The 23,779-nt window shown below is 39.0% G+C and overlaps 1 long non-coding RNA gene across 1 annotated transcript; it reads left to right on the top strand.

Moving 5' to 3' along the window:
- Positions 1-1,200: 1,200 nt before the first annotated feature.
- Positions 1,201-23,680, top strand: LOC117884655. The gene is made up of 4 exons (XR_004647619.1): positions 1,201-1,371; positions 1,621-1,670; positions 2,723-2,852; positions 23,534-23,680. It is a non-coding gene; the product is annotated as an uncharacterized LOC117884655 (long non-coding RNA).
- The last annotated feature ends 99 nt before the right edge of the window (positions 23,681-23,779 follow it).

Genomic DNA, 23,779 nt, shown 5'->3' with positions numbered 1-23,779 from the left:
CACAGAATATCAGGGTTAGAAGGGACCTCAGGAGATCATCTAGTCCATCCCCCTGCTCAAAGCAGGGCCAATCCCCAACTAGCACCCTCAAGGATTAAACTCACAACCCTGGGTTTAGCAGGCCAATGCTCAAACCACTGAGCTATCCCTCCCCCCTCATAACTGCTTCCTCAAAACAAACTTCATTTATTTATACATAGGAACATAGACATAAGAAAGGGTTAAACAAAGAAGCCTACATTCATCTTGTCTTAAAAGTTTTGCATTTCCCTCAAAGCCTAGGCAGGCCAAACTTATCCCAGGTACCCCTATATCTGTGGACCAGGGCTCCGTGTATTTCCCTGTAGACACTGTCTCTCCCTGAGCTCAGGGCTTCAGGTTTTTATCTACTGTAGAACTCCGTTCTACATGCCCCAGCTGAAGGCCCTTTCCACTGTCGCAAGGTAAGGGTGTTCGGTTCAGCTTGGTCAGAGAGAAAATTTGACAGATGTGAACTCTTGCAAAAGTTAACTCTTTGAACCGATTTATCAGACAACATAACAATGAAATAAACAGAGGTACACATAATATTCATAAAATAATACAGGCAGCGCTGACCTCCTTCAAAGGTATCTTCAATTTAAGGCTGAATTATAATATATTAATCATTTGCTCAATGCATCAATATGCAATTAAGACCCGATTGGGCAGATCCTCAGCTCACGTTATTTGTCATAGGCCCACTGATTTCCTGGCAATTTCAAAAGGTCCATTGAAGTCATCAGGCCTATGACAATTTACATCCTCTAGATATCTGCCCCTTGGCTGTATTTGCACATACAATTTGTGACACTGAATAAGTCTGGAGTGTGCATTCGAGGATTCTCAGAAGCAAGAATTGTTCATGACAGTAACGTTGTGTTTAAGTTTAATATTAAAGTCCATGAACTAGGAATACTAAGAAGTACTAACAATGAGGTTTTTTTGATGTGGTAATATAATATGAGAAAAAAAATGCATGTTTCGATTTTCAAAGATTAGTAGGTGAAGGAAGATTTAAATTGAATGCTAATGCGGTTTGGGAAGCCTCGAGGAAGCTACATCCTTCACGTTTAAATTCTAATTTTAAATTAGCAAGATATTTCATCTCTCAGATGAACATAATGGAAATGTAGGATTTTATATACACAGATCAGGTGCAATACCTACCTTTTTTTTCTACACAGCCCATTTTATTACTTTGATACTCAATGGCACCTCGAGTAAATGCCATTTAAGATGTGTCACTTACTATTTTTTCTTCACTTCTCATTACAGGTTCCAAATAGGACTGAGAGGTGCAGTGACAAAGTACTGCAAGTAAGGCAATCCTTGTAGTATCGTGGCTTAAAAGTAAGTGGAAAACTCTGCAGACCATGAAAGAAAGTCTGTTCTGACCTTGCTGTTCCCTCTTCCACGTTTTTGGCATGTAAATCGAAGAAGCTCAGATATTCAGATAAGTGATGAGCATCTATATTTGACTCCGAACCAAACAACCATACCTGCTACATTTCACCCATTGCTAGTTAAGAATTAGTCTGTGAATACTTGCTAAAATAAACAAAATTTGATCTCCCTCTTTCTTCCTTTTTGTTCCTCCAGTGATGAACAAGAAACATATTTATTTCCAGCAGCTAAGTGTTAGCTCACAGGTAAGGAAGTAGAGACCGTTTGCTATTGTTTGAGAATAGTCTCTCAATAGAACTGATGGAAGGAACCCCATATCACTTAATTCAGTAGGCTGGACAATATACTGTAGTTCAGTGGTTCTCAACCATTGGGGGTACGGAGAGGTCTTCCAGGGGGTACATCAACTCATCTACATATTTGCCTAGTTTTACAACAGGCTACATAAAAAGCACTAGCAAATTCAGTACAAACTAAAATTTCATACAATGACTTGTTTATACTGCTCTATAGTATATACACTGAAATGTAAGTATATTATTTATATTCCAATTGATTTATTTTATAATCATATGGTAAAAATGAGACAGTACGAATTTTTTCAGCAATAGTGTGCTGTGACATTTTGGATTTTTATGTCTGATTTTGTAAGCAAGTAGTTTGTAAGTGTGGTGAAACTTGGGGGTATGCAAGACAAATCAGACTCCTGACTGGGTAATCTGGAAAGTAGTCTGGAAAGACTGAGAGCCACTGCTGTAGTTAAATACTCTGGCCTGCCTAAATTTTTCAGTGATTAATGGTTTTAGGTACCCAACTTCAAGAGATCTGATTTTCCAAAAGTACTGGGCATTTGAATTATGAAAAATCATACCCCTATAGGTGTCTTAAGTTAAGTAACCAAAAATAGAGCCAATCAAAATTTCATCTTGAAAATGTAACCCTTTTTGTTTGAGAGAATGTTACTTATAGCTAGACTATGGGGAACTGATCCAAAACCCACTGAAACCAATAAAAGGAAACATTATTAATTTCAATAGGCACTGCACTGGATCGTGTCCTAAATAAGATGGAATGTAGTAGGATACCATAACATATTCAAAGCTTGATAATGACCGCAGATAATGCATCATGTAAACCATCAAAATAAAATAATCTATGAGTTTGAGGGAGTAAGAGGAACCCATATGCAAAACAGTGATTTTACCACAGCCAAGCATGTAAAAATCAACCTTTAACTAATATTACCACATAGAACAGCAACAATGTTATCTCTCCTAAATAACTACTATTTTTCTAGAGAAACAGATGAATCTATTGCTACACAATGACATCATTCACTCCCAGCAGCCATGAGAGCACAGCTGGTCATGGAGATGTGGAATATTAGACATGGATTAAACAGTTTTGCTGCCATGCAAAAGAGAATTGTGAGATCTTGTCACTTTCTTATATTTTAATGTTTTATGAGATAATTAATTAGCTATTTTATTTTGATGTCTGCCTTAATGACTCCTGCAGTACTCCACTAAAGTTAGTGAAGCTACATGTGTGTGAGTGACAGCAGAACTTTCATAGAATCATAGAAGATTAAAGTTGGAAGAGACCTCAGGAGGTCATCTAGTCCAACCCCCTGCTCAAAGCAGGACCAATCCACAACTAAATCATCCCAGCCAGGGCTTTGTCAATCCGGACCGTAAAAACCTCTAAGGATGGAGAATTTACCACCTTCCTAGGTAACCCATTCCAGTGTTTCATCCTCTCCTAGTAAAATAGGTTTTTCCCATTATCAAACCTAGACCTCTCCCACTGCAACTTCAGACCATTGCTCCTTGATCTGTGATCTGCCACCACCGAGAACAGCCTAGCTCCATCCTCTTTGGAACCTCCCTTCATGTAGTTGAAGACTACTATCAAATCCCGCCTCACTCTTCTCTTCTGCAGACTAATTAACCCCAGTTCCCTCAACCTCTCCTCATAAGCCATGTGCCCCAGCCCCTAATCATTTTCACTGCCCTCCGCTGGATTCGCTACAATTTGTCTACATCCTTTCTGTAGTGGGGAGACCCAAAACTGGACACAGTACTCCAGATGTGGCTTCACCAGTGCTGAATAGAGGGGAATAATCACTTCCCTCGATCTGCTGGCAATGCTCCTACTAATGCAGCCCAATATGCTGTTAGCCTTCTTGGCAACAAGGGCACACTGTTGACTCATATCCAGCTTCTCATCCATTGTAATCTCCAGGTCCTTTTCTGTGGAACTGCCACTTAGCCAGTTGGTGCCCAGCCTGTAGCAGTCCCTGAGATTCTTCCGTCCTAAGTGCAGGACTCTGCACTTGTCCTTGTTGAACCTCATCAGATTTCTTTTGGCCCAATCCTCCAATTTGTCTAAGTCACTCTGGACCCTATCCCTACCCCCCAGTGTATCTACCTCTCCCCCCAGCTTAGTGTCATCCGCAAAATTGCTGAGGGTGCAATCCATCCCATCATCCAGATCATTAATGAAAATGTTGAATGAAACTGGTTCCAGGACCGACCCCTTGGGCACTCTGCTTGATACCAGCTGCCAACTAGACATCGAGCCATTGACCACTATCAGTTGAGCCTGACGATCTAACTTTGCACATCGCAATAATATTTCTCAGGTTCAGGTCCATTTAATAACAAGGCCAGATCCTCAGCTGGTGTGACTTGCATAGTTAAATTAATGTCAATAGATTACATTGATTTACATCAGCTGAGGCTACAGCCCTCTGATTTGAAAATGTTTAACATTTAGCAGCCTCCCTTCAGCAGAATTGAACTCTACAGTTATTGAGCCAAATTCACTCCTGATGTAAACTCATTGAAGTAAATGGAGTTACATGAGACATGAATTTGACTACAATTTAATACAAAGAAATGAAATGCTTTTCTAATATATTAGATTATATATGAACTACTATACTGTGTTTATCACCATAGTATTTGAGCATCTTCCAGTAGCGCATTAAGCAACATGCCTATACATCCATCACATGATGTTTGTTCTCTCATTCTCTCCTCAAGGGGAGAAGGTGTGTGATGGAGTTGTCTTGTTTTGGTAGGGTTTTATTTACTTATTTTATTAAATATACTTATTGCTTTGAATTTATGTCAGAGAAGAAAAAATAAAAACAAATGTGCCTTGTAATTACAGCCGAAGGTGGTGTGGTCTGTGATTGTCCTTCATTCCTCTAGGAGTTCGTTCCACAGTCTCGGACAGGCCTTGAGAAAGTTCTCTCCTGCACAGATAAGCTTTACCCTTACTGTAGAGAGTTTAATTGTGCCAAGACCTTGAACTTGATTTGAAATTCTATGGTAAGCCTTAGAGTGGAGTATCAATCTGATGTGCTCACAATAAACCAGCTTGCTGAAGAGATGTGCTGCAGCATTCTGTACTAGTTGAAGTTTCCTGTGTTGAAGACTTTATGCCCGGGTATACTGCATTGCTGTAGTCCAGCTAAGAGGTGACAAAGGCATGAATAAGTAAAATCATGTCACTGACCATCAGGATGGGACAGATTCTCCTAGCCAACTGGAGATGATAGGAATCTCCACGAGCAATGCTTTGTTTGTGAGAACTCAGTCTCAGTGAGGAATTCAAGAGTAGTCCTAAACTATGGCCCAAATTAACCAATAGTGAATGTGTACCTTCAGCCAAAGATGGCTACACTGTGGCTTCAAACTCTTCAAAATACTTTCCTCTATCCAACAGCATCGCCTCAGTCTTGCTCAGGTTCAGCTTCAAACAGCTCTTCTTCATCCATGAACTGATCTCATCCAAGCACTGGGCAGTTTTGGTAGTTATGGTGTGATCAGATGCAGAGAAATATAGGTGGAGCTGTGTGTCATCTGCATACTGCTGGCACTTGAGTCCATGTTGTCTGTCCAGTTCACCTAGTGGCTGCATGTACATGTTGAATAGGACCATAGAAAGAATTAATTCTTATGGGACTCCACAAGTGAGGGTACTAGAGGTGGAGATGCAATTTCCTACCATTACTTATAGGGTGTATCCCTCCAGGAAGAACTCAAACCATATTAGCACATTACCCATGACTTCTGCCACCTTCCTCAAGTAAGACAAGAGTATCTCACGGTCAACAGTGTCAAATGCTGTCCACAATGGATGTCCACAATCTATCCATTGACAGCAATAGATCATCCATCAGTGCCAATGAAGTGAATTCAGTTCCATGTCCCTGCCGGAATCTAGTTTGTGCCAGGTCTAGAACATTACCTTCAGTAAGTTAGCTTGTAATTGGAGTCTGAGTAGCTTCTACATGAGCTTACTCAGGAATGGGAAGTTTGACAGTGGGTGATAGTTGGCTAGAATTGATGTAACCAGGATGGGTTTCTTCAGTATTGAAGGAGGAAGGAAAAATTTGTCTTCTGAATGATGCATTGGCTATTACAGTCAGGAATGGCACCAGTTCTTTCTAACTTCCTTTCACGAGTCGTAAAGGGGATCAGTCAGATTCACAATTCTTGGGTTGAGACTTCTTCAGGGTGTCCAGAACTTCTTGAGTGACTGTACTGATTTCTGGGCATGCAGGTGGGCTGTTGGTGGTGTTGACAGGTGAGAATATCCATACTGTTTGAAAAGGCTTCACAAATGTGTGTGATCTTTTCAGCAAAGTAGAATAATAGTTCTTCACAGCGCTTGTTGCTTGGTTCTGGTGTAGGCAGTAGGCACTCAGAATTGATGAATCAGTAACCACCCTGGATGGCTCCTTAGAGTGGGATTTTTCAGTTTCTGTGAAGGTTGATAGGAAGGTTTTTTTGGACTGTAATACAGCTTCAGCAGAGGCTTTAAAGAATTTGTTATGGTTCAGTCTGTCTGTATCAGCCTTTGTCTTTGAACATCAGAGCTCAAGTTTCTGCCCCCTCTCTTCATCTAGTACAGGGTGTCAGAAAATCAAGGAGATCTGGATGGGTTCCGGAGTGGGAAGGGTGATTTTTGGGACAGCTACTGATGACTGATGCTTGTATAAAATGATGATGTGTCACCAGATTGTCAACTCCTCCTCCCATGGGAAGGGTACCGCTTTCTTTAGGGGGCTTTGGAATTTGTTGGAGTCCACGAGTCTTTGTCTGAATCAGGGTCATGGGTCTTTCTTATTACTTTAAGGTCTCTGACCACTTCCTTAGTGAGCTGATGTCCTGTCCAAGATGGTGGATGGGTTGTGATGTCTTCTATCTTGACATCTAGGCTGAAAATCAGGTCCAGGGCATAGCTGGCTGTGTGGATTGCATCAGAAATGACCTGTGAAACTCCTAGGGAGGAACTTAAATGCCTAGTCATTTCTATTCTTTCCTGCCAAGGATTTCTGTCTTCACTTGACAATATTTTCTTGGGTGATATAAATGTTTAAGAGACCTGAAAATTATTCTTATTGATTTTCCTTCCTACTTAACAGATCAAATCAATAGGGTGTTAAGATGAGGCTCCATTAAAATGATTTCTGGTGACATCAGTTTTACCTGAAAGTTTCCACAATAATAACCCTTGTGTTACTCTAGGAGAGGCCACTTAAACAAAGGAAAATAGTAAAAGTGTTTGCCCCTTTTGGGTTAATGTATAATTTATTGTTCTTTTGGGGATGCTTTATATATCTCACAAAATAGTTCCACAATGATGTAACTGCAATTTATTCAGTTAAAAGCACAGAGCACCAAGAGAAAAAAAATAGCTACATTATTTTGTTGCAAATGTTTAAATAACCAAACTGTCTTCGTCTCTCAAACAAATTACTGTTTTAGTCCACTACAAGAAAGAGCATAATATGAATGGCTGTCAGAAAGATTACAGTGTGTTGTGTTGTTGCCAAAAGGAGTCATGTCCCTTTGTGAAATATTGTCATCTGGGAAGCTGTATTTATGACTGTAGAAGAACACTTAATAGCAAAAGTTACACAACCTTCGTTTATGAAAAATAGGCACCTTGAAATCAATGGGAGTTAGACATCTAAACTGCTTAGGCACTTTTGAAAATTCACTAGGCTCCTATCTGAATGTTTAGGCATCTAAATAGCTTTTAAAATCTGGCCCAAGAGCCCTATTTTGAGGACTCAAGTGGTTCATAGACCTTGTGCTGTGCCCTTTGCACCAGGATGAATTTCACCTTTGATGTACATATGTAAAGTATATCTGGCCCCTTATGCTGGCCTTCTGCACAAGGATGAATTTCATTCCAAGAGAAACAAAGCACATGCCCCTAACTATTGTATTCTCTTGTTTTCTCCAAAAGGGGAAACTAAATTAGTTGATGTTTGTACGGTGCTATGAAGATGAAGGGAGAAATGTAGCCCAAGGCCAATGGAGTTCCATCTTCTTACACTAGGACTGAATTTGGCCCTTGTACTGCTATAGAAGTAAAAAAAAATATTATGTTAAATAACAGCATGGCATATTTTCATGTCACGCAATTCACACTAAAAGTTCGAACAAATGTTAAAACCACTGCAAGTGGAAAATTTGTGATATTACAGATAAAAAAAACAATCCAAAGATTTGCAAGTCCACATGCACAACAAGGAATTTTAAAAAATGATTTTTTGTAAAAGCCCAATTAAAAATGATCTTCCACAAAAAGGCAAATGCAGATCTCTACCCCCCAACTCCTGGAGCACTATCCTCTAGAAGGTACATGCTGTTTTCTTCATAGACTTTATGGAGATCCAGCCCTTACACCTTTCATTGGACCATAGCCATTGTTCTGCCTGGCCATATAGGAGGGAGCTCAGGAATCAGTTCAACAAATCACTTGAGCACATCCTCAAGGTCATCCCTCTTCAGCAGATTACTTAAGCACATGCTTAAGTACTGTGCTTCAGTCCCATTGAATTCAATGGGATTTAGGCATATGTTTAAAAGCTATGCACAATTTCAAAAGCTGCACCGAATAGGATGGACTGCTCAATTGGGACCTGATTTTAGGAGCTAAGATTTTCCCCATTCCACCAAGCTTTAAAGGAATTCATAATGTCAAAGGGAAATGAAGGGTCAAAACCAGCTGTCCAAAGAGGAAATAGGTTTCTCTTTTTTCCTGTTCAAAATTTGTCTCATGGGGAAAAAGTTTCTTTTCATTCCTACTCAACCACCAAACTCAGACTTGCTACAAGTGGGTACTACTTTGTTGAATTCAGTGGAGGTGAACAGCAAAGCACCAAAATGAGTTAGGAGCCTAAGTCCCATTGACAATCAATGAGACCTTGTGCCAAATTTTCAAAAGTGCCTAAGTCCTATAGACTTGCAATGGGAATTATGTACCTCACTTAGGCCCCTGAGCCACTTAGGCACGTATGAAAATGTTACCCTGTCTAAATCTAAGAAACTATAAAATAACCAATACACTTTGCAAACTTAACTCTCTTCCCCTCAGGGGGCAGGAAAGGAAGGATCCTTCTCTCCCATGTGCAACACTGAATGATTGGCTGAGTGTACTGTAGAGCATTTTAGTTTTCCCATTTTTTTCTGAAGTAGTTGATGTTGGCTGCTACCAGAATGGACCTCTTGTCTGATATGGTCTGGCAAATGCTTTCTTCCCGATTCATGAGATGTCTGGTCTCTTTCTGGAATCAAAAAGACTTCTTTCTGTATATATTTGGCTAGTCATGCAATGAGGATATCCAAACATCTGAGCTGAACCTTCACAACTTCTGATGGCCTTCCTTCACTGTCGGTGGCTCAGAGTTCGTGATAGGAGAAGTAGACAGAAAGAATCACTTCAAAACGATAAGCAAGTGGCTCAGCTACTGTAAATCAGCAACGCTCCACTGATGTCGACGGGGCTATTCTGATTTACACCAGCTGAGGATCTGGCTCTTTTGAACTGAAATCAAAATGTGCACATCACATAGGAAAAGAACTGCAGTCCCTCTGCCCCAAAAGGGCAGCTTTCACCTTAGCAAATGCAACCCCAATGCACTGAAAAAAGCTGAATAGCCTCTTTCAAGCCCCTACTCAAAACTGTCTTCTGCAAGAAAGCTTACGACGACGGACGAAACTGTAACCATCCCCACGCTAAAAGAAGAAACAAAAACAAAACCCACCATCAACACAACAAGAAAAAAATATAGACCCAGCACTCCCCAAATTGAATTCTAGCCTCCCTCAGCTGAGAAATAGTGTTATCTTACCATGGTCACCTTAGTCTCTCCTCTTCTACACCATTTTTCTACATTTGTGACCCTCTTCCATTGTGTCATAGTTTGAAAATTCCCTCTGGGTAGGGACCATGTCTTAACTTGTTTAGAGAGGCACCTACAACTTTTTGAGATGTTTGAAATAAATAAATGATAATGGTTTTGCGAAGACAGTGAACATTTGTTAGGGAACAAGGCCATTAGCCTAAGTTTATAGCTTTCTCTGCTGTCATTCAGACTGCAAATGGTGTTACCATCTGCTTTCCTCTGTGTTTTCATCCCAGCCTACAAAATGTGCCCTGGAGTAATTAGAAAAAAAAAAAAAGTACCAGCTCAGTTTCATATTGCAGCTTGATGCTTGTGCCAGTCCTTGGCAGAACTCTGTTTTCATGCAGCAACAAGGTGTTAAGACAAATGGCTGTTCTGTGAAGGATAAATTTTCCCAAAGAAATGTTGAGATTCAGCCACATGAACCCCAGAGATATTAGTGGGAATCCATTTGGAATTTTTGAATGGCCTTCCTTTCTACGCTGCCTTTGTGGACTCTCCTTCCCTTTAGTGGTTGAAAATATGTTTTCAATCTTTTCAAGGTGATCGTGGGAGCTTTGAATCTACCACTGGCAAGAAATCAGCTTTTTTAAGTCCTCAAATTTCTATTAGACAAAGTATGATTTTGTAGACCTATTTTTTTTCTCCAAAATGTTATAGTCTTTTATTACTTGCATAATGGTGCACTTACAAGAGACAGGAATGGATTGGGGTCAGGGGACTCTTTAAAAAACGGTGTCCTTTTTGTTCTTTAGACTGAAATGTCTTGGACATTGTTTAAAAAGCCCCTAGAAAGTGAAATTCTTGAATGAACTCCAAAGTAGCAATTATGGGCCAAATTCTCTGCTGGTATAAACTGGTGCAACTCCATTTGTTGTGCTGCCTTGGCAGCATGTGCTTTGTAGGAGACTCAAGCCGTAATCAGACAATTTATCCTGAGATATCTCCTGTTTTAAAAGGCCCCTAGTCCCTTTTAAAAGCTAGAATCTATTTCAGGGAACAAATGTAAAATACAGGAGGAGGGAGGAGGAAAAGAGAAAATAACAAGGAAAAAACATAAAACATTTATTCTCCAGTGACCATGTTCATTTCATATTGCCACATTCCATTCCCAACCTCTGTTTTAAGGGCTGTTCTCACAGGCATGAGATACTGATTTCTATTAAAAATATTGTTGCCCTTTTTTCCTTTTGGATTGGTAAAATAAGAGGTGCATTTATTATAATCTCTGACCACAGTCTGAATCTTAATATCCAGTGAGATAATTAATAAGATCTAATCCAAGTTAATTTATCTCTGGTTATGCAGGACTTATCTGCTGGCTGTTTCTCCCTACAATTCCATTAGTGATTGCTTCTTTCCTTTTGCCTATGTTTTCCCTCCCTCTGTCAGAATGATTCGGATTATTTATTACCCTTTAAATTGTCTTTCTTGTCACAAATGTAGGTGCAGATAATCAAAATCTCACACAGCGTTTGTGCAATAATTGGTTATTATTGCCAGGGGAGAGTGTGCTTAAAAACTAAAATCCTAATTATTTGTGTTGTTTTTTGGTTTTTACAATTATTTTCCAAGGGCCATAGCATACTCTCCTGCATTGAAAGCACTATGAAGGGGCTGGTGGTCAGAGTTTCCACTGAATGTTCTCCTCATAGGGAAGAGCTAGAGGGCTCACAGAGATGGCGGGGACAGAGGTCATCAAGCCATGTGGATCCCAAGGTCTTTAGTGAAATTAAACACCAAAGCTACAGTGGGGATGCCCCTGAAACCTGCTCTCTAGATTCTACCTATCCCATTGCATCAAAACCATCTCCACCAGGCGTACAATGCACTCCTTTCCATAGTCTCAGGGAAAATGACAGTGTAGGGCAGGAATTAAGTGCTGCTTCATGAAGGAGCATTAGATCCTTCTGGTTTCAGAAGAGATCATGTCATGTACAGTGACTGTTTTCGGTCTCTGTCTCTGCCCACTCTCCACCAGAGCCTGGATCCCTTACCATCCAGAGTTATCTCTGGAGGTCTTCTATGGAGAGGGAGATTATGCTGCATTAATTCTGCTTCCATCTTCTTCCAGAAAAGCCACAAAATAAGTAGAATGCTGGTCTTGAGGTTATGGCACTAGATGGGGACCTCAGGAGATTTAGTTCCAATTATAGGCTCTGTGACAGATCTCTTGTGCTTTAATCTCTGTCTCCATTACTCAATAGAAAATGGAGAATAATAGGAATGGGGATTCCTGCTTTGACAACTAGGCCTGACCACTCATGCCCCAGTCATTGCATCTACGAAACAAAAGAAAACAAATCCTATGATTCTTCAGATGCAATTTTTTTCATGAAAAATAAAATAAGACATGTTATTTACAGTTTCCTTGCTGTACACTCCCTTATCTTTTATATATACCATCCTCTCTTTCAAATATTCAGGAGGATAACTTGTCAACAATTCTGTTTAATAGTCTGAATGTTAACATTCTAATAGACCTCTGTAAACAATACAATTCATAAATACCCATAACTCTCTTAGAAAAGTCTGAGAAGCATTAATGGAGAGACGAGGCGGGAAAACAGATTTATGTGTTGTAAGTTTCCTTGAAACAATATACCAAGGAGTATTAGTAGCTTGGGTATATTGTATTTAGAATCTTAAAAGATAGTAAGGCAATTGATTGTCACTGTTTAAATTAAAATGTCAATGAAAATAATGCTTTAAAGCCATTTGAACCACCTCAAAAATAATGGATAGAAAGGAATGATCCGAGAAACAAAATCAATGAAATTGAGTAAAAAAAAAAAATAGAAATCAGTAATGCCAATGTACATATAAATAACATCTCAGAAATCTATCTCAAATTATTAACTGCTGCACTCTATTCCTTTTTCCCAGGAATGCAACATTGGAGCAAGTGTGCATAAAAATTAATGAGCGATGTACTCAGAGTACATATAAATTAAATGGGCTCAAAGCTTCAAGGTGCTCCAAACCTGAGAGGTGATAAGCTCCTCCAACTCACATCAGGAGGTGTGATCCCACAATTATTCCAATATAATTTGACTCAATTATGATTAGTTATGAAAGATCATTCTCAAATGCACATGCATGGATATTACACTCATTGGAGTCAATGGGAGTTTTACTGTTGACCTTAATAGGAACAGATGAGATCAACCTCAAGTTCAATCAAACATTAAAGCAACAATATACACGGTATTCAATAATCAAACTTTGTTTAGTCATATCATATTCTGACTCCACTCCCCTTTCTGACTATGTAATCAAGAGCAAGTAATTAAAGAATATATCATATCTTCTATAGACTCCAACTTATCATAACCCTTTGCATTAGGGTCATGTTGACCCCTTTATAGGAAAAGCTTAGCACAGTGGTCAGAAAACTCAAAGGCCCATATCCTCATTGGGAGTTAGGCACATAGACACCTTTGAGGCTCTGGGACCAAAATTTCAACTCTGAATCTTTCCTTCAAATTCCTCCCCTTAAGCCCTCTACAAAACAGGCATTGGGAGAGCCAAACTACTGCCCCAATAAACCTGCTGATATCCAGAGATCCATATAGAAACTCAGTGGATCTCAGGAACTTGCAGAAGACAGGGACATTTGATGCTGTGGAATGTGGCCATCTTGGAGATATCTCATAGAGCTGGAAGGGACTGTCATCAAGTCCAGCCCCCTGCCTTCACTAGCAGGACCAAGTACTGATTTTGCCCCAGATCCCTAAATAGCCCTCTCCTGGGTTTAGCAGGCCAATGCTCAAACCACTGAGCTATCCCCCCCACCTTCTTGTTCTGCCCTCCCATTCCAACACCTCTTCTCCAGACATACAGAGTTGTGGTAGAGGGACTGTGCTAGGATCAGGGTGAGAGTATGCTTTGTCATCTGTCATCAATACCTCCTCCCGCAGCCAATTTCTACCAAATGTTATTTCCCTTCACTTGCATTAATCAGACAAGAGCATAATGTCCTTAGAACTGGATACTGCAGGAATATTACCCACACAGAAAAATCAGCCATTTACCCAGAGCGACAGAATAACTGAACATTTACTGTGGAAAGTGACTGTAGGGGCTGGGAATGTTTGATGTTTGCCTTGGGCAATGAAAACCCTAGAGCCAGCATTGACTATCTAAAAGGGCCACAAAGCTACAAAGAACACACTTGATGAACAGTCCACACAAAGAGAATGAAAAGCCTTTGTCTTAGTTCCAGTGAACAAAGCATTCTAAACTGTCAGGTGTCCAAAGGCACCTATGCGCTGCTGGACTCTGTATCAGCTGCAATGCCATCAGAGTTGATTTAATTATTTAATAGCTTCCTTTGCTCTAAAGAAAATTTAATCTTCACCCTACCTGGCAAAACAAAGTTCAATCCCAATCCAAAACCTTCTGCTTTGTTTATTGTACCATCTGTTTATTCCTTCCAGAACTTCACAGTTGCTGGTGACCCTCATTTTGTGACACAGCAGGACAGATTAATAGTTTGCTAGGTCATGTGTGTGTGTGTGTGTGTAGACTGATATATAAAACACACATTTTTGCTCAAAATTAAGTGCACAATAGCATAAGAGTTATTTGTGCCTGTCATTTTCTTTAATGGAATTGTTGGTTGTTTGAATTTACTGATAATAAAAACCCTACAATTGACCACCACTCTCCTTATCATGCCGTTTCAAGAAGAGGGTAACTGTAGGCTTCATATTAGGTCTCAGTGGGCTGCATTAGGCCCTACAGCCACATTTAGGAAACCTTTGCTCTCATAAATTGCATACACTAAAATCTATAGCCCTTGACAATGAATGTGAGGGCTCCCTGTGAGGGAATCACATACATTACTGAACTAATTAGAGAAAATAAGGATAGATTTAGTACAAAATAGAACAGGCATGGGTAATAGCTAGTTACAGGAATGGGCAAACTTCCAGGAGAATAAAGACTCAATAGGCTTTGTCAATGGACAGCTGAAAAATTTGGACTCCATATTTTATAAATTCCTCCCTCTTGATTCAGCCAGGCTGCTATCTGGTAATAAATGATAGGGTAGTATAGTTACTTATAGCAAATTGGGCTTTTTTAAAACAACTGGGCTTAGGATGACGAGGAGAATGTATTTCCTTCAGCCGCTGGGAGTTCACAGATGCTTCACATTTTATTTTAAATCAAGCAACAAGAAAAGTTTTTGTAAATATTTTAACCTGCTTTTAACATTACTCTGAAATCCATCGGTAGCTGTCATGAGTCGCATAGGCCAGTATCCTTACAACTATATATCTCAAAGAGGATGCTGGGTCTTTTGGACTCTATGATGTGGCAAAGTTCTATCTAAACACTGTTTGAAATACTGCAAAACTGTTTGTAAAATTTATTTGAACTGCAAACAGCTGTTTGATTTGATTGTGTTTTCATCCCTTTTTATGAACTATTCATAAACCTTCACATGGATTTTGTTGTTGTTTTGGTAAAAATGTTTGGGGAATACCTGTTTGTTCACACAAATCCCTATATTTGCAAGCAAGACAAGTAGCTTTTTGTTCTATGCTGTTTATCCTATGCTATTTATTAGCCATTGTTCTCTTACTTAAGTTTTAGTCACCCAATCAAGAAGACGAAACATACCATGGGACATAGGTGACTTATCACATTCTATGGATAACAGATTGTGAATAATCAAACTGAAGAATTTGAGAGAATTTTATCAGCTTGAAATTGTTCATTAAAACCATCCAGAGAATACTTACAAATAAGGAATGAATTTGCCATCAGTGAGACTGGTTCACAAATGGAATTTGTCAGAGAATTCATTAAGAATGAATAATTCAACCTGGTCTTCTTATAGGGCTAGAGACTTCACTGGATCCATATGTGGAATCCCATTGATGTAACTGGGATTTCCATGTAAGTCTCACAGGCAGTATATGTGCCATAAGGATAAATTCTGCTCTCAGTTACATCACTATAAAAGCTAGAGTAAACTAGACAACGTTCAAAGAAAATAAATCTGTTTTCTTCCTTATTTACAAAGGAAGAGGACAGATTTACTTTGGATGATGAATATACTCAAATATACTTATTCTCATAACACTACTGTAAAGTATTTAAGGGATACCTAGATACAGTTAGAGTTATTGGTAGAGATCCTGTAACTATAGCTTGTAGATCCATAGTAATTACTTTTATAGAGTCACTCCTGATTTACACTGGGGCAAATGAGAGAAGAATCAGACCCAAAATATCTAACACTGAAAAGCTTTGTCTGACTCTGGGAGGGGAAATCTTCAGGTTGACTGAACATTTCCATTAAAATAATTCATGTGAGCTATTTCACTAATTATGTTGAAAGAAAACAAATAATGTACTGTGACTTTGTTAACTCTGTGTCTGCACAGAAACCACCCATAATTTAATATGTAATACTGAATAATAACTTATCAGAGAATTGCTTTCAGCTTAAGTGCCAGAACTGCTTAGCTTTTATTTGAGGTTATGGCATGTATACTTCTCATAAGATAATGTTATATGAGGCATCCACAATCATAAATATCAATTTATTGAAGAGTTCAGTGAGCTGGAACTGATCACTTTAGCAAATGTTTTGACCGGGTAATCTATTCAATTCATTCAAGAGTTTTCTGGCCTTGACAAAAATCTTATATTTTAGCTTATTTGAGCATAATTTTCAGTGTTCAAATTATCTCATAGAAACTCCGTGACAAGCAAATTGAACAGTTCCAAGAAATGCATGGACTGTGTCTTCAAATTAAGACGTATATAAGAAGAGTGTGATGTCATTCAACTACTTACATACTTTATGATCCTGAAGCTTGACCTGAACATTGTGTTGCATAGTCAGGTGTTTAAGTATGAATGATCATCAGGTTAGCAGTTGCATAGCTAGATATATGGTACTGCATTTTCAAAGACCTTTTAGAGATATAATATCTGTGTTCATATGAGAAATGAGCCTAGGTGAAGACTTTGATTTGTCTTCTAAATCAATTAATAAGATGATAGGTGTTAACAGTTATCTTTCTTCTTGCACTACTCCAATAAGAATATGTTTACTCTGTCTCAAGGACTACAGTCATTGTGGGAAACACAATGGCAAGCTCCAGTTATCTAGCACATTACAACTAACGGAGGTCAGGTACAAATTCAAGGGAACCACCGGCTTCTCAATAGCAGCCCCAAGACTCTGGGACACTTTCTTAGCAGAGTCCTAGAGAAGACCCACCATATTGAGGTGATGCTGCAAAACAAATATCTTCAAACTATTTCTTAAAGAACCAGAGCAGAAGAGAACCTCACAGAATGCTCCAATGATGAAAACAAAGAGTAAGATGAAGAACTGGCTATCTCCTTGGGACAATGCTCACTGCTGTTCATAATACATATACAATGCTTAGATCCTAGTGATAGGCATGAAATAAATGCTCACAGACAGTGACATATTGCTGATTTTGTTAGGGTAGTAACAGAATATTATATATGAAATGATCCTATTGGGCATTGCTGTATATTGACACTGACAAAAGGCATTGGGCCAAATTCTCTGCTGGTGCAAATTGGAAAAGCTGTTGAGATTAATGTAGCCGTATCAATTTACACCAGCAGAGAAGCTGTCCCATTGCTCTGATGGCATACTGCGAAGCACCACACTGTTTCTGACATTTTGACCAGTGAAAATATTCATTTACTGCGGTGTTACTTCATAAACCAGTAAGACTCAAAAATGTTTTAACGGCCATATTATGCCATACTCGCTACTGTACGCATATTCTGAAACTCATAATTAAAGCACTCTCCTGGTGACAGTCTCCACAGTTCATTATCTAGAATCATTGCTGTCGGGCAAAAGATCTGTGAACATTTTCATAATTCCCTCAAAGCCAATAAATATCTAAGTCTTATTTCAGTGAAAGGGAGCTCTATTCCTCAGCGTTGTCTGATCCAGAATCTTCAACATATTGAAAACCATCTTGTAATACATGTAATGGTTATCTGAGCAGATAGTAGCCCTCCAGGCTATGAATTATGCTTATTGAAGATGATATTGGTGTCATTTTTTACTCTGACCTAATGAAACATCAGAGAGACACTGGTAGATATACAGAAGAGCTTTATAGAAGATACTTATATAACCTTGGTGCTAACCTGGCCCCACTAATCCAGATTGTTCCTTTGATAGGTAATTCCGTTGATATATATCAATGAGAAGATACTGGATGGGCCAAGGAATTCATTCATGGATTATGCAGCCTTTCATTGCTAGATTACCAGTTCTTATTTTGTGCATATGAGTTTGTGGACAAATCCACATTTGGAAATGTGAAGAAAGATATATGTATCTGGCAGATTAATATTTTATTTTTATTGTGGCTTTATGTGGCTCCTCGGTGCTTAGGACTGTTACAAAGAGTCCAGGTGGAGATCGAGCGGGCAGAGTGTAGGTGAGAAGTGCCCAATGAATGGAATTTAGCACCTGGATGTGTAGTTGAGCATTTCAATATAATCCATCCATGTATGACATCTGGATGTTAGAAATAAGGGGGAGCCAAATAATAGTACCTTGGATGTTTCTTCACACAGTTTTGTACAAGGTTCATTTTGATGACTCAGTGGATAAAGCAGCTACAAAAAGCGACAAAGAGTCCTGTGGCACCTTATAGACCAACAGACATATTGGAGCATAAGCTTTCATGGGTGAATACCCACTTCGTTGGATGCATCTGACGAAGTGGGTATTCACCCACAAAAGCTTACACTCTAATACGTCTGTTAATCTATAAGGTGCCACAGGACTCTGTCACTTTTTACAGATCCAGACTAACATGGCTACCCCTCTGATACTTGAAAGCATCTACAGAGACTGTTCAGAAAATATGTTATATTCCATTTCAAAGCACAGATACCATATAATATTTGGGAAATCAAACTCATCTCCTTTCCTTGTTGATGTGCTATGCTTGAAGTACTGATTACAACAACTGTTCTGCTGACTCTCCAGGGAAAATGTGTCAGAACTATTCATTTCAGTAAAAAACAGGGTTCTTTTGTCCTTACTTCCCAATTTAAATAGCATCTATACAGCTGGTTCTCCCCCCCCTCACATTTTTAATGTGTTCAAATATTTTTAACTATCCTGGGACACTAACTCCATTATCTGAAAGGCCTTTTTTTAACAGTACGCTAAAAACAGCAGCGTGCAAGTTTTGCTTTTAAATAAATATTCGGGCTGCATGTAAAGAACTGAGTATTTATTGGTTTTATTACAAAAAAATTGCATTGCCATCACTGCTACTAATAGGGAATGACATGGAATTACATAAGATAAATGGTCATTCTTGCTAACTAGCAAATGTTCTGTTTTGTGAGGTATAGCATTCTAGAACAGGCAAAGTATAAAGGCAAAATAGGCGCATTGTCTGAAGAATTTAGCAAGCAGTCAATGAAGATGAAGATGACAAATAATTAAGTGTGAGTGAATAATTAGAGATCATGATTGGGGACCATGATGCTGTTGTCATCTGCCTCTTTCACATTTGTCCCTGATAGGTGTCTTCTCCTTTTTAATCAAAAGGTTGCAGCAGCAGAAAGTAGATTCAACTTCAAATCTGTCAGGATGGTTATAGGCCCAAACCACAACCTAAAAATTATTGACTGGAAATGTGGTGTGGCCATAAACTAAAGCTGCCCTAATAGTGAAAACTCAGAGGGAGGTAGTGGCTGTCTCACCATCTGACTGGAGGATGGATATCAAATAGAGCATAGGGGCATAGCAGACTCAAGGAAGTGTGATTTACCATGTCCTTTGCCAATGCTAGTGAATCCAACTCTATATTTCCTAAGGAGTCGGACATTTGGTTGAATTCACAGAACCACCCACCCTGAAAGAGCAGACCAGAGGGTACATATCCTTTGATCCAGGGAAGTAAAGGGGAGATATACCATCCTGCCACCACGCAGCAGGATTCTCGAAGGTAACTCCCTTCATAAAGCAACTGAACACAGCATGTGCTCAATACAGAGCCCTTCTACAGCCCCTTTACCACTACCATATAGCTGACTTACACCGTCAGCTAGAGATTCCCCTGATGTAAAGGAAAATCCCAGGCAATGTAAAGCCATCTAATTGGTTCCACTGTTTCCCTTGTAGTCTTTATTGTGATGGGACCATAATGTGTTGTTTTCCAGAAAGCTTCAACTAACAAGTGGCCCACTGGGGGACACTGCAGACAGGGCATAGTTTAGAGTAGCATCAGGGCTGCTCTAAAGTGTTCCCCAATGATGGGGAGCAATAATCAGTTTATTTGTGGCTCCCCCACCTCTGCTGCACACAGAAGAGACTGGGCACGGCAGAGGACACCACCCCAATACCTCTGCAACTTTAGTCTCTGAATCAGAAGAGCTTTACCCTATGATTGTTGGCTTTTTTTGGCTGTTCACGTCAGCCACATGATACTAAAATATTTTCTCCCCTTTTTATGATCCTTTTCTTCTTTGCCGTAGTTCCATTTAGTTTAGAATTTTGTTTCACCTCAGCCTCCTACCATGCCTCAAGAAAGCCCATTGTTTTTGGCTGCCAACCAAGACTTTTCCTTTTGAATTCCTTTTGAACTATTCCTACGCAATACAACCTGAATGGAAAGTGAACGTAATGTCATGTAGTTCGAGTAAATGTTCTCTTCATGTTACACACCATCCCCCCATTGTAGAAAGGCTCCCCATTGGGACTGTGAGCACTGATAGATGACATGGATTGTATTTACACTCAGACAGAGCAATGCTGCCTGTGGAATTTATCATTTTATCTGTAGTTCCCCACTCTACTCTGACACACGTTTGATAAGCACAAAGTAGTTTCTCCAAGAGAACCACTTTTTGCTCATGGCAATATTGCTGCCTTTCAAAAATAAATAAATAAATAAATAAAACAAACAAAACAAAACAAAACAGTAACAGAGGTGAAGAAGTTTTCAAACTAAGGGCTGAATCTTATGCTTTTGAAGACTCACATATGGAAATCAAATCTGACATGGATGTTAGTGGAATGTTTCCTTTTAGGTCCTGAAAAAATGCAGATATTTCCACCAGCATGCTACAAATTGTGTGTGTGTGTACACACAGAGTAAATGAAATATGAGATGATGTGTTCTGGCATAAAGGATTTCTTGGCATGAGTTTGTGATAGCAATATTTAGTGGTATTGACAACTGTTCTTTATGCAGAACAGCCCATGTAACTGCCAATTTATTTACTGTTGAAATTTTTAAAATTTGCAGTAAAAATATTTGCACAAAAATTTCTGCTGCTAAGATATTGCAAAAATTTAACATTTCTTCATGAATTTTTTTAATTACTAGGTACTGTTTTGCACTGCAAAACAGAATGTTTGGTAGTTATCAAGAATAATAATTTATCTTAGTGTAATTTCATGCCATTTCCCATTTATCAGTCACAATGATTGGCAACTCTGCTTCTTTATTTTCCTTTACTTGTTCTCATGATCAGGTGATAGGTATTTTTATTTGAAAAGTCACCTGGCTTTAACCAAGCCAGCTTTTGTTAAACTTAACAAGTCTTTCATGAACTCCTAGGACAACTCATTTGTAAAGCAGAAAAGTTATCTTCTGCTCCACATTACTGTATAAAACTTTGCAATTGTCTACAAGAGCAAGTGATTATCACCCTATGTCTCAGATAATTTACTAGGATATGGCATAATGGAATCCAATTGTTTCATCCTGATTTTGTAACACTGTGTTTAGAATACTGCAGACTACTTCAGTACAGCAGATACACCACAGTTTGTTATTATAAAGCAATCATACTGCCACAAAATATAGTGATTTACCTTCTTCAAAACAAACAGTAGAAGATTTCATTGCACTTATAAATTAGAACTACAAGGAGGAAAAGGAGGACTTGTGGAGAAAGTAGACTAAAGCTATCATTTAGAGCTTGGGGTTGAAATTTTTCAGTGTACTGAGTATTAGATTAAATCCACTTGCCTAGTTCTATCCCAATAGTGCTAATGACATTTTTAAATGGATAATGATGCCTTACTATTTTAACACTCCTAACATTTTAATTCATAACTTAAATACAGAGTTTGTTCTACCAAGAGCTGGTGGAATGTGCTCTAATGCTAGATTATATTAGATTGACTAGGAATGCATTTCAATTATAAACTCCTTGTAAGGAACAACAGGTGAAATCCTGACCCCCGCATTGAGCAAAACTCAGATTGACTTAAATAGGGCTAGGATATTACTCCTTGTCTTTTTCCATGTCTTGTTTGGGTCTAAGCCAATAATAGGTCTAAGCCTCAGCATCATCCTCTTGAAGAAAATGTACTGATGCATTCCTATTTTACACAAAGAAAGGTATGGAAATAGCATTTGAATATCTGTCACGTGAGCTTTTTTCTTTGATTGGTTTGTTGCCAGTTAAAGCTACTTTCTTAGTCTGAATGACCATACTGACTGCTCCATTCTGATAAATGCTTTTCTCCTTCTACTGGTTTTTGCCCATGGTCTTCCTTTTCCCATTTCCATAAATTCTTGTGGCTTCGGCATTCTTGGAATAGACTATGATGGATAAACTCTGCAAACTTCTGCAAAGCACTAATGCACCTTCCAACCTCTTTCAGAAAGGCTTATAATAAATTCACTTGTCTTGGACTCTTTTCATAAGCACCCGGGCCATATTCATTCTGATCTAAATTGGCCATGTTAATTCTATCATTACCACATCTTAGCTATTTATTAACCTAGCACACAATCAGATTTAAGAGGAAGAAAGAATATTTTTTCCTAGGGAAACCCATGTAATTAAATGTACACTCGTTTCCCAGTCTGCAACTAACCTGATGCATCTGATGTCTTATTCAAGAGATGATGCAAAATATTTCTGCAGCTGCAGCAGCATCTCGATTTCTTCTGTTGCACGTAAACATTACTTGCTGAATACACCCAGCCTGGTGATTCTTGTCACATGTGATCATGTTGCTAAATCTTTGCTGAAAAGCTAGCACACGCTACCTCTTACTCTTTTTCCTTCAACAGGGACACACCCTTGCTTGTCTCTGGCTAACTGTCCCATTCTGATTGTCAGATTTTGTGCTTCTGGAAAGTTACAGCCCGTGGGAAGTGGGGGACTGGTAGCTTTCAGCTACCTTTTTGCCACCCAGATTATGGTCTGCTTTGAGGTCTGAAATAGCCACTAGATAGGAAGCTCTGTGGAGTACTCTAATTTACAGCAGTCTTTCCACAGCTGTGTATTGTTGCAGTCCAGAGTCTGGCAGCACTTTGCTTCTTGCTCCATCTCCCTCTTGCCCCTGGCATGCCCCCTACACGACCACCTGCAAGGGTGTGGGCAGTCTAGGGCCACTTACATCAGCCCTACACTGTTCCTTTATGATCCCTCTACACTGCTAAAACAGCATATAGGATTCAGAGTGGGGGCCAGTTTCTCTCCCATTGCATTTAATGGAGTCACTCTATATTTACACTGGTGTAGCTGACATCAGAATCTGATCCAATATGCTTAGTATTTGAGTTGCTAGCAAATGACCACCTGAAAAGCTAATTAATCGGAGGGATAGGATCAGGCTCCAAGTGCACAGGTGTAAAAACTAATTCGAATGCGAATCAAGTTCGGCCAATTGAGCTTTGCACTTTGGGAGACCTTAACTTAAATGGTACCAATGCAGTGTTTTAACGTGATAGAAATGTTAGTTCTGCCTTTTACTGTATAGAAAATATCCATATGTGACCATTGATTTCCTGACCTGTGTTTCTCTCTGCATTCTGCCTGGTTCTGGTAACTGATAAGAAGAACATATGTTTTCTTTCAGCACTGAGTTTCTCTCTCTTCCAACAGGGCTCAGACAGAGATGGCATATCTTTATGTTTGCAGTTGTAATCTGATGGACATTAATTTAAACAGCATTAGAAAGAATATTATTCTTCAGAACATCCCATCCACAAGACTGATAAATGGAATATCATCATCAATGGAATATATGATCAGATGCTCTCTTTTTAATGTTCACTTTTATGAACAAGCAATTATGAAAATATCTAAATAATGTATGTAATTACTTATTAAAATTATTAGCACACATAT

The sequence above is a fragment of the Trachemys scripta genome, chromosome 11 (genome assembly GCF_013100865.1).
Source record: "Trachemys scripta elegans isolate TJP31775 chromosome 11, CAS_Tse_1.0, whole genome shotgun sequence".
In the NCBI taxonomy this organism is placed as follows: Eukaryota; Metazoa; Chordata; order Testudines; family Emydidae; genus Trachemys; species Trachemys scripta.
This window is presented reverse-complemented; position numbering and strand designations above follow the sequence as displayed.